The sequence below is a fragment of the Physeter macrocephalus genome, chromosome 3 (genome assembly GCF_002837175.3).
Source record: "Physeter macrocephalus isolate SW-GA chromosome 3, ASM283717v5, whole genome shotgun sequence".
NCBI classification, from domain to species: Eukaryota; Metazoa; Chordata; class Mammalia; order Artiodactyla; family Physeteridae; genus Physeter; species Physeter macrocephalus.
In genome coordinates, this window is record NC_041216.1 from 26,539,361 (window position 1) to 26,554,093 (window position 14,733).

At 53.4% G+C, this 14,733-nt stretch overlaps 1 protein-coding gene and 1 long non-coding RNA gene across 4 annotated transcripts in view; both read right to left on the bottom strand.

Moving 5' to 3' along the window:
• Positions 1 to 153, bottom strand: part of LOC114485958 (uncharacterized) — a 3,721-nt gene extending 3,568 nt beyond the window's left edge. For both annotated transcript variants that reach the window (XR_008616962.1, XR_008616961.1), the window contains exon 1: positions 30 to 153. This is a non-coding gene — a long non-coding RNA (uncharacterized lncRNA). The remainder of the gene's footprint in view (positions 1 to 29) is intronic.
• Positions 1 to 14,733, bottom strand: part of CAMTA1 (calmodulin binding transcription activator 1) — a 913,233-nt gene that overhangs the window by 58,764 nt on the left and 839,736 nt on the right. The window lies entirely within an intron of this gene.

Below are 14,733 nucleotides of genomic sequence, written 5' to 3' on the forward strand. Positions count from 1 at the left end.
ACTCTCCCCTCGGCCGCACGCACACTCACTCCGACTTGGTGAGCACGACCAACGCTCGGTCGGGCTGGCGCCGAGCTGCCTCTGTCTTCTTACTCCTCCCGCGCGGCCCCGCCCGGCCCGGCCCCGACAGCCCAGCCCTGCCCCGACCCGCTCAGCTCCACACGCCGCTGCTGAAACGACTCGGGCTCCGGGTACCGCTGTCTCCCCGCCACAGCCCGAGTGCGCCGCCCGGGCCAATGGCGGGGCGCGGCGGTGAGCTCACCGGCCTCGGCCCCGCCCTCTTGGCACCGCGGACCAATCGGAGGGCGCTACGTCACCCGGAGCCGGGCAGAGGCAGGTGTGGGGCGCGGAGCCGCTCGGCGCGGGGACTGCGCCGGAACTGCGCCCGAGCCCCGCGGCGCCGCGCTGGACGGCGGCGGGCTCGGCCCGGAGGGTGCGGGCGGAGCGCGGCCCCGGGCGCGCCACGGCCCCTCGAGATGCCGTCGCCCGCTCCCGCGCCCAGATTCCGGGAGGCCCGCCAGCTGGGAGGCCACGGTCCCCTCGAGGGCAGGGACGACTCCGAGCCCGACGGCCGCGCCCGCTCCCCCGGGCCCACAGCCTCGGGCGGCCTCCTCTGGGGCCCGCGCCGCGCGGGAGGGGCGCTCGGGCCGCGTGCTCTCGGCCTGCGGAGCCGCCCCTCGCCCGGCAGCCGACTCCCGGCCCCGCGGCGCCGTCGGGTCCGCTCGGGAGCCCCGCACCCTGGGGCCCCGCGTACCCGGCCCCGGGCTCCCGGCGCAGCCCCGGCGCACCCTGCGGCGGCGGCGGCGGCGGCGGCGTCTGCAATGCAGCCACGGGAGGAGCCGGCGCTGCGCTGCGCCGCGAGCGGGGGAGCGCGGAGGGCTGGGCGGGAAGGAGGGGCGCGGGGCGCGGCGCGGGGCGCGGCGAGCCGGCCGACGGCTGCGGAGCCGGGGCAGCGCCCGGGAGGCCGCCGGGGCACTTGGGCGGGTCCCGGGGTCGGAGTGCGGAGGGGCGCGGGTCCTCGGCCAGGGCGGCCGAGGATGTCTGGGCAGGGACGCTGCAGGACGGCTCCCGTTCAGGAGTGTCCACGGCGCCCATTCGGGCGGCGCAGGGCCTGACCTCCTTAACTGAAGTTCTAGGGCCTCTGCCCATCCCTCGGCTCTAACCCCGGTGTCCAAAAGTTCTGGCTTCGGCTTTCTCACTTGGATGCTTCTGCATAGTATCTCTTGCTTCCCGCCTCAAGCCCAAGTCACACCTCTCCGTCAAGACTCACGTCTGCAAGCAGCCTTCCCAGGCATCCCAAATGGACACCCACCACCCTTTCTCCTTTCCCTGTAACAGGTGTAGTCCTGCCGATTCAATTAACCCCACCCACGGCCTTGCACACAGAAAGTGCTTGACCCGTGCAGACTTGTGATGAGCCCATCTTCTCTTTTTTTCCCTCATATTTTTTCCCTCATATTCTCAAAGATCGTAAAAACTGGTTATGTCTCCTTTCTGCCATCTGGGTTAAAAAGTGTCTCGAAAGATGGGGGCAGAGTCACTTTTACTGAGCCTACCCAAACGCACACGAAAACAACCACAGAATTTTGCACAGCCCTCAAGACTATACAACCAAAACTGAGTCGTTGTTCAGAGACCAAGCTCAAGGACATCCCTAGTGGGGCTGGCTCCCATCCTGTGCCACGCCTCTGAGCCAGCAAAGCCAGCAGGTGGAGTATGGTCTCACTCTCGGGGGCCGATGGCTGATTCTAAACCTCAGCAAGTCCCTCACCTGGCCCGGCGGAGCCCATCTTCTCTTTTTTTCCCTCATATTTTTTCCCTCATATTCTCAAAGATCGTAAAAACTGGTTATGTCTCCTTTCTGCCATCTGGGTTAAAAAGTGTCTCGAAAGATGGGGGCAGAGTCACTTTTACTGAGCCTACCCAAACGCACACGAAAACAACCACAGAATTTTGCACAGCCCTCAAGACTATACAACCAAAACTGAGTCGTTGTTCAGAGACCAAGCTCAAGGACATCCCTAGTGGGGCTGGCTCCCATCCTGTGCCACGCCTCTGAGCCAGCAAAGCCAGCAGGTGGAGTATGGTCTCACTCTCGGGGGCCGATGGCTGATTCTAAACCTCAGCAAGTCCCTCACCTGCCCCGGCGAAGTCAGAACGCTCGAACGCACTCACAATCCTGTTCCAACAAGTCCTTCATATTCCCACCCCCATTGCCTCTGCCCTGCTCTCGCCACACCGGACCCCTGCGCTTTCCTGCTCTGCTTATGCACTTTCCCCCTCTTTATCTGCTAGGGGCATTCTTATCCTTTCATCGAGGCCTGGCTCAGATCCCCTGGCTGCCCTCCGCGGAGCAGACCCAGGAGCATTGCGATGCATTACTATTTCAGCACTCTGTTTCCAGGAGAGGCAATGGAAGGGTAGTAGTCGGGGACAATGGTAGTTAGATTCTCCCATTTGCTAACTGTGTACCCCATGGGCTGTGCCTTCAGATCTATGGGTGAGAATTAGATGAGCCAATCGATGTCAGGTGCTTACACCAGTGGTGCCTGGCACATAAGTTACACGCAATACAAGTTCGGTCTTGTTGCCATCGGAGTCAGGGTGTCTTGGAGTGGTGGATAGTGACTGGAAAGGAGTGGGGGTGGGTTTCTGGGTTTCTGGTAATGTTCTCTTCTTGACCTGGGCATTGGTTTTAGTTTGTGAAAACTCATTGAGCTGAGTTTCACATACTTATGATATATGCAATTTCCATATGTACTGTACATTAATAAGAAGTATTTTTAAAAGTTAGTTGTTGTCAGCTAAGAAGGAGACACCGCTCATCTCCTTGAGAACAGGAATGGAGTCTTAACTTATCTTGGCACCTTGCACAATTCCAGGCACGCTGGAAGGATTCAGCTAATAGTTGTTGAATTGCTCTGAGTAGATTGTGGGCAACAGAGACCAGCTGGGGAGGTGGGATCACGAGGGGCGACACCTGCCTTTATACATGCAGTGCAGGGAACTCGGGATGATTGGGTCCAGGTTCAGCCTCCTGGACCCCAGCTAAAGAAAAAGCCTCCAGACGTTTCTTTTAGGTGGGGAACTTTGTTGTTGTTGTCTGGTTTTTGTTTGGTTGGTTTGGGTTTATTTCTTCCCCCTTGGATTTGCTTTTGAAAAGGCAGAAGTTCAGCTCTCGTTCAGACCTGGGCATCCCAGCTGCCTGCCATGACCCTTCACCCTTCCTCCAGCAGCTCATGTCCACCTGGCATGAAAGAAACGTTTAGCCATGGCTGCTTCAACACATTGGCTGTGCCCTGATGTCAGAGTTGGGGTCAGCAGCCTGGAGCTCTCCTTCCAGGCAGCCCGAGGTGACATTTCTGCACTAGGAAAGTCCTCAGCTGGGGCCATTCCCCTCTTGGAAGATCTGCCGCTCTCCTTCCCCTCTGCACCTCTGTCTCGGGGTGGAGGCCACAAGAGCAAGTGCCCTCCCTTTCCAAGGGCCCACACCTGGAAACGCAGGCGGAGCTGGGGCAGGGTGAGGTGGATGCTTCCGGAGTAAGCTCAGGGCTCAGGCAGTGTGCTGGCAGAGTGTCCTTCCTCGTGGGTGTTCATGCTCCTCTCTTCCAGGTTAGGAAATGACAGGGTGAGACAGTCATGGGCTTCAAGCAAATTCTTTCACTAGGTTTTTATGGGGCTTTGAGTACACCTGGGTCATTGTTTTAAATAGTGAAGCAAACTTTGCTCGGTGATGACTTCACTTGGTAGCACCCAGACCAAGTGCAACTGTTGCATCTTAAAGCAGAGATGGTGTGTCCGTATCCCAGCCCTAACCTCTGCTGAGGGTCTCAGGAGGATGAAGGGAACTACGGTTTGTTGGGTACCTGATATCTGCCTGCTGTTACGCTAGACACTCACATACACTGCTACTGTTTCTCCTGCAAGCTGGATATTGTACAGAGGAAAAAACGAGGCTGCAAGGAGTCAGATAACTTGACTAAAGTCATACAGACCGTATGCGGCAGGTCTGGGTTTCAAGTTCTGAACCTGCACTCATTCTACCCCTGTGATGGCTCTCCAAGTACCTAAAAATTCTTGCCATCATTAAGATTCCCTTTGTTTAAGAAAGCAGTCTGGGAAATTTCTAAGAACCAGGACTTCTTTTCATCAGCCCCAGCAACTGTTATGCTGGTTTATGTCAAGATGTAGATTCTACTGGGCCGGGTCCCTGAGTAACTGTGATGAATAGGACCTTCCTTACCAACTGGCATTGGACTTGAGCATGAGAGAGAAATAAATCATTTGACATGGGGTTGTTTGTTACTGCAGCATAACTTCACCTCTCCTATCTCATAAGAAATCAAATATGTTTCTGCATATATCAACTTCTAATAAAAAATAATCTAATAAAAACTGACAACTTAAAAATAAATGCAAGATGCGTATTCATTGTATCTTTAAGGCCTTAGAAAATATAAAAGTATTTTTAGAAACCATGGGAAAGAGTGACAAAATATTTCAATGGGGAAAGGATAGTCTTTTCAACAAATAGGGCTGGAGTAACTGGATGTCCCCACGTAAAAGAATGAAGTTGGGCCCCTACCTCACACCATACGTAAAAGTTAATTCAAAATGGATCAAAGACTTAAATACAAAAGCCAAACTACAAATGTCTTAGAAGAAAATGTCGAGGGAAATCTTCATGTCCTTGGATTTGGCAGTGGTTTCTTAGCTATGGCATCAAACCACAAGCAACCAAAAAAAAAAAAAAAAAAATGGGGCTTCATCAAAATCGAAAACACTTGTGCTTCAAAGGACACCATCAAGAAAGTGAAAAAGACAATTCACTGAATGCGGAAAATATTTGCAAATCATATACGTGATAAGGAACTTGTATTCCTTATCATTCTTACAACTCAAGAATAAAAAGCAACCTATTTTTTTTTTAAGTGGGCAGAGGCTCTGAATAGATATTTCCCCAGAGAAGATAAACAAATGGCTAATAGCACATGAAAATATGCTCAGCAACATTAATCATTGGGGAAATGTAAATCAGAATCACTAATCAAAACCACAAAAATGCAAATCAGATACCACTTCACATCCACAGGATGTCTATAATAAAAAAAAGATGGACAGTAACAAGTGTTGGTGAGGATGTGGAGAAACAAACACTCCTACCCTGCTGGTGGGAATGTAAAATAGTGCAGCTGCTTTGGAAAATCATCTGGCTCTTCCTCAAAAGTTTACTCATAGAGTTACCGTATGACCCCACAATTCCACTCCACGTATATACCCAAGAGAAGTGAAGACATATGTCCACACATATGGACATTTATATGGCAATAAAAAGGAATGAAGAACTGACACCGGCTGCGACATGGATGGACCTTGAAGAAATAATGCTAAGTGAAAGAAGCCAGTCCAAACGAACATATATGATATGACTCCAGAACAGGCAGACTTATAGAGATTGAAAGTAGATGAATAGTTGCCTTAGGAGGGGGAGGAGGGAGGAGCTTGGCGGCAGCGGGACAGGACTGTTAATGGGGAAAAGGGTTTCTTTTTGGAGGAATAAACTTGTTCAAAAGTTGGGTTGTGATGTTGACTGTACAACCCTGTGAATAGACTAAAAAACTTTGAATTGTACACTTTAAATGGGTGAATTGTATGGTATGTTAATTACACCTCAGTGGAGACATACACACACACAATAAGAGGAAGAGAAAAAGAATGAAGTATAAAAGGAATCAGTGGATTAATTTTAGAAGAGAAAACTGAGTGATGGGAAAAGAAAACCCAAGATCAGGAGGGTCTGATGGCTGATCCTTTGTCAGTGGGTCCCCTCTTGCTCACTGAGCCCCCGTGTCTGGGCCTCGGTGGGATATGGTGGCAGCAGGCAGAGAATGTGGCCTGGCTAGGTGACTGCTCAGTGAGGAGACAAGACAGACACAGGGGAGGCACTGAGTCCCGTGGTGGTGACCCCATGAGGCAGAGGATGATGGAAGGGGACACCTGGCTAATTGTGCTTCTGAAGGATTGTGAAAAGGCCAGGGGTGAGTCCATCAAGTTCCCACTGGTTGTGACTGCCTCCTCGACAGCTAGGGATCCTGGAGAGAACCGTGGCCTGAACTTGGGGTTCCCCTCGGAGAGGTCCCTGATAGGCCGGGCTTCTCCATCACAATGGTTGGCTGATTCAGGGGTGAAGGTGAGCTTTGCAGAGAGCCTCAGACACCTCAGCCGAGCTGCCAATGTCCTTGTCAGACCCCTGAGCCTTCCATGGGAGGGAGGCGCTGGGTGGGGGCAGGGCAGCCCGGACCCTGTTTCCTGCATCACCACTAACTACCTGTGTGCCACGTTCCTTTCTCTTCCTGTGCCTCACTTTCCTCTTCTGCAAACTGAGGTCTAAGGCCATGCAGATGGGGTCCTGGTGCAGGTCCAGTGGGACCTGACACAGCAAGCACCCCTGTGCTTCGGCTGCAGGGACTGTGGATTTGAAATGACCAGTCCCATGAATGCAGCTGCGTGCACGCCCCCGGGCAACCCACAGCAGTGAGGGCACTGGCACATGCTTGCTGTTTGGAGCCACTCAGCTTTGGGGTGGTTTGTTACGCAGCATTAGATTACTGTAGGGGACAGCTGTATGAGACAAGGTGTTTGCTACCAGGGCAAACCGTGCTGCCAGCGTTGGTATCAGCCTGGGAAGACTGTCAGCTCAGTCTGGGAACTTGGGGGTTTCTCCTAAGGGCCATGATGAAGAAAGAGAATCCAAAGAAGTTGGGGGAAAGAAACCACCTTCACACACTCTCCCTGGTGGCTCATACAGGCCCATCCATTCCCTCTGTCCCCACCGCCAGGATTATACACATGCCAGGTGGTAAAATACATGGCTAGTCTCCTATGAGAGCGGGGGACGTGCAGAGACGGGCTCTGCTCTAAGGAGCAGCAGAGTCAAAAGGCGGATAATCCGACATACGTTCAGGAAATGGTAACGTGCGGCGATAAAGCACCCAATGGGCTTTAGTCTCCGCAGCCCTGAGCTGCGTGACAAAGGACAAGTCACCTGATGAGATTCAGCTTCCTGTCAGTAAAATGGGGATGGAAACATCACCTGGAAACAGGGAGAGGATGCAATTGGATAATGAATGTCAAGTGGGAGCCCAGGGACTAGGGGGCGCCCTGGGTGGGGCTTGGGGATGAGGACCAAAGGACCCATGCCAGTGTGGCTTGTGGTCCCACCCAGGCCTTCCAACTCACCAAGGTCCCGTCTGCTCTAGGACTCTGGGCAGGATGGTCCTCATGGACAAGGAGGTATAGCCTCCATGGACAGAATAGTGAAGACAGCTTAATAGGCAGACGCCACCTGGGGAGGGGAGAGACCTGGTTCTTCCTCTTGGGATGGGAGCTGCCATCACCATCATCATCCAGATAGTATTTGCTGGGCGACTGCATTCTTGACACGTGTTAATTCCTTTCATCCTCACACCAAGTTTGTGCAGTGGGTGTTCCCATTACCGTGGTTTTACAGAGGAGGAAACTGAGGCACAGGGGGTTAAGCAATCTGCCCTGGACTGTGCACTAGTGAGCAGCAGAGACCCCGATCCCCCGCACTCCTGAGCTGGAGCTCTTAGCTGCTTCTCTGCTTGGCCCCATGTGAGCGCTAAAGAAACAGCCTCCGTGACAGCACAATGGGCTGAAGGGCCCCTCCTTAACCAAAAGACAGGCTTGGCAGCTTGGCTGGCAGGGCCGAGGCCTCTTTCTCCCCCCAGCACTCTTCCTGAAGCTGTGCCTGTCAACGCAACACCACCCTTTGGTACCAGGAGTCTGGGTGGCACACCGCAGACATACTCAAGGAGACGGCTCCTGTCTGGCCTGGGGACCCTCTAAGCTGGGCCAGCCAGGCCAGTCTGTGCCTGGGCTTTATTCGAAGCAGGAGCCTAAAACCCCTTGAGGGCAGAGTAGCCAAGTGGTGAGCACTCTTCTCAGGAGTCAGAAGGGCCGGGGCACTGTTGCCAGCTCTGACACCTCGGAAAGACTCTATTCTCTAGACCTCAGTGTGCTCATCTGTAAAACAGGGATGATACTAGTAGCTGCATCCCAAGGTCATCATAAGGACTATTTGTGAAGCTCGTAGCCGGTGCCCAAAAGGTGTTAGCACCTTGTCTCCGCTAAACAATAGGGCAAGGTGACTAGTCCACACCTTGGCCAAGATGGCCAGAAAACTCAGGCGCAAGCCAGCGAAACTCCAGATGAGGCCTCTGGCCTGGGGCGGGGGGCGGGGGGGGGGGGCGGGGGTCTGAGTTGTGGGCCCACCATGGGGTCTCAAAGGGCAGGTCTGGGGCTTGGCAGAGCCCTCATGACAGTGATGAAATCCTCTTCATGCAGGACATCTCATTTTTGGAGAATGGCTCTGTTATGGGCTGAGTTTTTACACCCCCAGAAATTCATAGATCGGAGCCCTGACTCACAGGACCTCAGAACGACTGTATTTGGGATCAGGACCTGAAAGGAAGTGATTAGATTAAAAGGAGGCCGTTAGGGTTGACCTTAACCCAATCTGACTGGTGTCCTTATCCGAGAAGGATACTGGGACGCACAAAGAGACAGCACACGGAGAAAAGGCCACGTGAGGACACAGCAAGAAGGCGGCTGTCTGCAAGACGAGAAGACAGGCCTCAAAAGAAACCAAACCTGCCCACACCTTGATCTTGAACTTCTAGCCTCCAGAACTGTGAAAAAATAAATGTCTATTGTTTCAGCCGTTCCGTCTGCGGTATGTTCCCTGGTAGTAACAAAGACAAGCTAAGACAAGCTTTGTCTTCTAAGCCCGGCTCCCCACATGTCCCTGCGTCTCTTTACCTGGCTGAGGGCTCATAGACCTTCAAGCGCAGAACTCTATGGCTCCCTGTTCAAGGTCGTGCTTGCCAAATCAGGGCCCAACCCTCTTGCGGATCCTTCCAGAGAGGATCTCAGGAAGCTTCGGTCTTTGGGGTCTGAGACCATCACAGACACCCACTGGACCGCTGTTGTACGGCCCAGTGGAGTCCCAGTTAAGAACAGCGGTGTTTACTCAAAAGGTACACTCAAGATGCACTTACTAAAGCTGCTGTGGTATACTTTCTTACGAAGTAGATATTGTTCATTTTTTTTAAACTTGGGAACCCGATGAAGGAGAAATGGGTATATTCGACTGAAGGTGACAACAGTCAAAAGACTGGATATGTACGCCGAAGACCACTTTGAAACCACCATCCTGACAGTTGCTGCGACCAAACCCTGCAGCTTAGACACTGGTGGTAACAAGAGCTGGGAAGTTCCCCTTTTAGGGAAGCAACCAGCAGCTTCCTACACATAATCAGTCATTACCGAGGTCACCGGGGGAGGGGCTTGTCAAATCCCGCTCTGTTACCGAAAAGAAGAAAAAGCAATCCAAAGGGAAGGCGCAATTAGAGGCCAGTGCATCTTAGGCTACAACCATCTCACATGCCTCGGAGAAGCAGAGCTGACAGGTTGAGCTCAGGGGGTGTTTTAGACGCCTTAGGAGCTCAACGCCGTTTCTGAGAAAAACAAGAGTGGCCAGGGAAAAGCACCGATGTGTTACACACACATGTGTACCCCCATCCCCTGCTGGTCTCTGACACCCTGGTATCCGCTGTGGCCCCTCGCAGTGCAGCCACACCCCCACGCAAGTCTGCAGCTCACGGGCTTCTGGACCACTGAAGCCGGGTCAGTCCCTGGCTTGACCCTGCTGCCTGAGAAACACCATCCGCATCAAAGTGAAATCCCCTGGGATGCTGTCACAAGAAATGCCGCCCCACCCAAGGATCCTCCCAGCTTTAACTCACTTTCAAGTAACTTAAAACAATGCCAGGGCCTTTCAGCAAATATAAAATGAGCCCCCGCTCACTTTCTTCTGGGAATCAAACTCGAGAATGCTGGGGGAGGAATGACGTCTGTAAAGTGCCATCAGGGGGCCTGGAGGTTCACGCTTGCCGCTGCACGACTGCTCTCTGCTCGGAGCTTGCTTTTTCTCCTGCTGCTTTTCCAGGAACGGGCAGAAAGACTCGTGATAAACGCATCAGCCATCTCCAAGTGCCAGGGCACTGGAGGCTTCGAAGGCATCAAGCCGGACCTCGTAGGGCCACGTCTGCAGGACTTCTGGGCGGGCCCTGCTCGGAGCTACACACTAGAGCTTCCCCTGGCTTTAGCTGTTGCCTGGCGGGGGCCCAGGCCAGGCCTTCTGATGTCACAATAAACATCACTGAGCTTATAAAATTAGAGCATTGATGCATTTTTCATGTCTGAGAATCACACTGAATTGTTGACATCTTAGAAGATGGCCGAATGCTGCATCTAGGTTTTCTCTTTCTCTTAAAGGTGAATTATTGAGCAGGAATGCTCTTTGCCCAGGACCCCACCCTGGCTCTGAGATTCCCGTGTGCACCCAGCTGGTTACCATTTGCAAGGTCAGATCCATTCCCATCGGTGTTGGGGGAAAAAAGAGGAGAACTGTTGGAGGAGGGGCTTCCTCCAGGGGGTGGAGGAGGGGCTTCCTCCAGGGGGTGGGGGAGGGAGAAGGCTGAGTGGCAGCTCCAAATGGAGCTGCTCACAGCCCTTCAGCAGCAAATGGAGCCAACAGGAGAACACTTTAGTGAGGAAAGAACACTGCTGGAGCCAGGGGTGCTGTCTGCAGGATGGAGACGGGATGCAGGTTCATTTGCAGAGCATCACGGGCCGTGGCACAGGTGAGTAATTTAAAGAGGTAATTGAGATAATATGGGAGAATAATAACCTTAGCTGTCAAAGGCTCTTAAAATTTCTCATTTGACTTCACATTTAAGTGGATGGATCTGTAATGTAGTGAATTTCACCTCTCTGCCCAGGAAATCTTGAGCTTTGCACAGTATTCTCTGCAGAAGACAAAGTAGTTGCCCAAACCATTTTTCATAATAAATTGTGTTCTTGAGCCCCAGAGAATTGCTGAGCATACACAATATCCGCGTAGGGGCGACACTTTGAAAGCAACGGCAACAACAACAGCAAAAACCATGTCAGACACTCAGCGTTTCCTCTCGAGACAAGAACAGCAAAAAGAAATTGGTCTGCTGGGTGAGGAACAGGGGAGACAGGCTGGTGGGGGCCGAGGAGGGGAGGTGCAATTCTGCGCAGTAGAGACTTTAACCTTGACCCGAGAGAGGTCTGGCTTTTGTCCTTGCCTTCCGGGAGGTGATCTCTAAGCCCTTGGAATGTCCTGCCGGAGGGAGTGGCTTAGTTTGCCTGAGTCACTGGAGAGTCCTACAGTATGATTTAAGGTAGGAGCTGGTTACAGTGGAGAGCTGTAGGGTAGGGGCTGGCCACTCTAGAAGGATCAACTATGCGATTTAGGGTAAGGACTTCCGGTCACACAGTTTCAGCCAACTCGGGAGAGACCGGAGACCGAGATCAGCCATGAGGGCACTCCCTCACGCCTACGCGGCGGAGCCCCAAGAGAAACGCTGGACACCAAGGCTCAGGTGAGCTTCCCTGATCGGTGATTTTCCGTGAGCACTGTCACACATTGATCCGGGGACATTAATGCTGGCCACAACCCATGGGAGAAGACAATGGAAGGTGGGTGTTTGGTGCCCTCCTGGACCCTGCCAGACACACTTCTTCCCTTGGCCGGTTTCCATCTGGATCCCTTTGATGTAATAAACTGTAACTGGGAATATAACGGCTTTCATGGCCTCTATGAGTCCTTTCCTTGAATGATGGAAACCGAGCATGGATTGTAAGTGGGCTGACTGTTTGCACATTCTTTCTACATATGGAGAGCGTTCCTCTGAACAAACGTAGTTTTCATACAGAGTTAACCCCGGTCAAGTGCATTCTCTTCCTGATGGGAGCACGGAGGGACTCCCTGCCCCGCTCATGTGCTCCCCTGATCCTCGGAACCTGCCCCTATGGGGCACTCGTCACACCAGCTGTGCTGTCCGGCTTGCCTCACGTCCTGGGCCTTGCACTCCTGGAGGTAGGGGCTCGCCCAGTTGACCCATAAAGCCCTGAATCCAGGAGAGTGCCCCTCAGATGCCTGGGACTCAGCAGGTACCAGTTACTGATGGGCAGGTGTACAGGCTGCCTTCTACCAAAGCTGTTTCTTCCACTGTGGTTTATGACCCGGCTGGGGGTCATGAACATGAAGCTGTCGGCATGGGGCCTGGCTGGAATGGCTGTCACTGTCATACCAGAGCACTTTGGTGCAGCGCATTCCATGGAGATGGGTGTGGATAGGCAGGTTTTCACGGCTCCTGACTCAGCTATCCACCTACCAACTCATTCATTCACTCACCAGGCTAAGGTAGGGTTGGGTCAGACAATGAGGGAGTCACAGAGGGTCAGATGAGGCCCTCCTCCAGACCCCAGGATGGTGACACACCACGCAGGGACTTGCCAAGGACCTGGTTGGGAAGTCCCCATCCTCTGTGAGATCCAGAGGGGAGATGGGTCTGAGCAGCTCAGGGAGGAGACTTGCTTCTTCTCTTCCTTTTCCAAACCCAGGGAGCTGAGTAGTGAATTCTCTGCCCCTTAAAAGCTCTGAAGGCAGCCTCAAGGGCACATTTTTAATAAGGGTCAAGCTTCCGCATTCTTGCCTTGGGTTATTTGCCTGAAGCTTGTCCAGTGACAGGGAAACCAGAAAGGGGTTGATGGTGCCTGGTCAGTTCTGGACCCCCCTCCCCAGCTGCTTCTGACATCAGGGATCCTGTAGCCTAAAGCTGGAGTCAGTCAGCAGTGTCACAAAGACACCACTGTCCGTCCATCCATCCGTCCTTCCATCCGTCCGTCCGGGATCCTGTAGCCTAAAGCTGGAGTCAGTCAGCAGTGTCACAAAGACACCACTGTCCGTCCATCCATCCGTCCGTCCATCCGTCCGTCCGTCTGTCCATCCGTCTGTCCATCCATCCATCCGTCCATCCGTCCGTCCGTCCGTCTATCCCTTGAAGAAATATTTATTGAGCACCTACTGTGTTCCTGGCCTCTTAGGGCATGATTATAACTAAGACAAAAGTCCTTGGCCTCAGAACTCAGCTATAGTCTCACCTTTGTCAATTTCATCCACACCCCTTGACCCATTTCTTCCCATGCCTCCTCCATGCAGTCATGTCACAGATGTCTCTCTCCTGCCCACATGCTTCTCTGAGCTCTGGAGCCTAAGTCCACTCACTTCCTGTTGTTGACTTTTCCCCTGGATGTGTCCCAAGGGCCCTTCAAACTCAGCCCAACTCGTGACCGGTCCTCCTCCAGGGTGCATGACACGGAACCCCCATACCTAACCCATCTACAAGTCCTACTGATGCTACCTCCTGAATCTCTCTTGATGGTCCCCTTTCTCCAGAGCCGCCAAGTCCAGCATCCTCTCTAGCCTGGAGGAGTCACTGGTCTACCCTCGCCAGCTCTGGCTCTCCTTCAATCCGTTCTCCATGCGGCAGCCCAGAGCACTTCTCGAAATGCAAACTTGGTCATGTCCATGCCTCTCAAACCTCCCATGGCTTTCCTCTCCTTGGGGATAAAGCCAGCACTCCTCAGCCTGGCTGGTGCCTGGGTACCCCTCTAACCTGTCTGGTCTGATCCCCGCCCCCTCTCCACCTCCCCAGCCTTCACGTGCTCCCTTATATCCATGAGGCTCCCTCCCAGCACAGGGCTGTCTGTGCATGCTGTTTCCCGTGCTGTTCCCTCCCCTCTCCATGGAGTTAACTTCTCCTCCTCCCTCAGATCTCAGCTCAGGGGCCACTTCTTCAAGAAATCCCTCCCAGACCTCCTCTTAACCCTCCATTGCGAGCTCCCCACACACTTATTTGTGCAAAGGTTTGGCGTTCAGGTCTGATTTTTCCTCTGCTAGACGGTAAGCTGGCTGAGCCCGGGAACCTCATCTGCTCTTTTCCATTCGTTCCTTTGTTCTAATCTCAGCGCTGGCCCAGGGCCTGGCACCTACTGGGGGCTCCAGTACCAGTTGGGGAATAAATGATTACAAAGAAAGAATTGCTAAGGGAGGAATTTACAAAGTGTAATGGAAGAGCCAAATAAAAAGAAGGCATCCTGTGGGGGGGGCAGTGGAAGAGGGGGGGAAGTCAGCTTTTAGAGGGGAAGGGCCTTACGGTAGACATGTTCAACAGAGCAGGAGTTCTCTAGAGCAGCCACAGGAAAAATAACCTGAGAGACCAGAGGGAACAGCACGTGTGAAGGCCTCGAGGTGAGAAACACTACAGTATGTTTGGGGAAATCTGGGTATTTTGGTAGAGAGGAGGGGAGAGCCTTGTGCAGGGGGAGAGGAGGGGAGGGCCGAAGATGAGCCGAGAAAGACAGGCTGAGGGCAGCTTAGAAAGGGTCTTGGATTCCGTGCTGGAGAGTCACAGTTGATCCTGACCTTCCCAGATGACCACGCCCCTCCCAACAGGTGCCGCTGGCAGCCCCGCCTCCATTTCTAACTCATCGTGCTGCACTGGGTTACAATCACCAGTTTTTGGGTCTGTCTCTCCCAGGGGACCGCACCTTGCACAGAGCCTGGCACACAGCGGGTTCTCGTCAGTCCTTTCCAAAAGCATCCGTGATACACAGCGTGGATGGGGGGGGAAAGAATGTGGCGGCAGGAAGGCCAACGGGGAGGCTCCAAGCCCGGGCGTGTGATGCTAAAGGCCTGAGACAGAAAAATGGTAGGGGACCCGGAAGACGGGAGGAGGAAGCCCTGGGGGTTTTCAAAGTCCTACTTTGCAAACT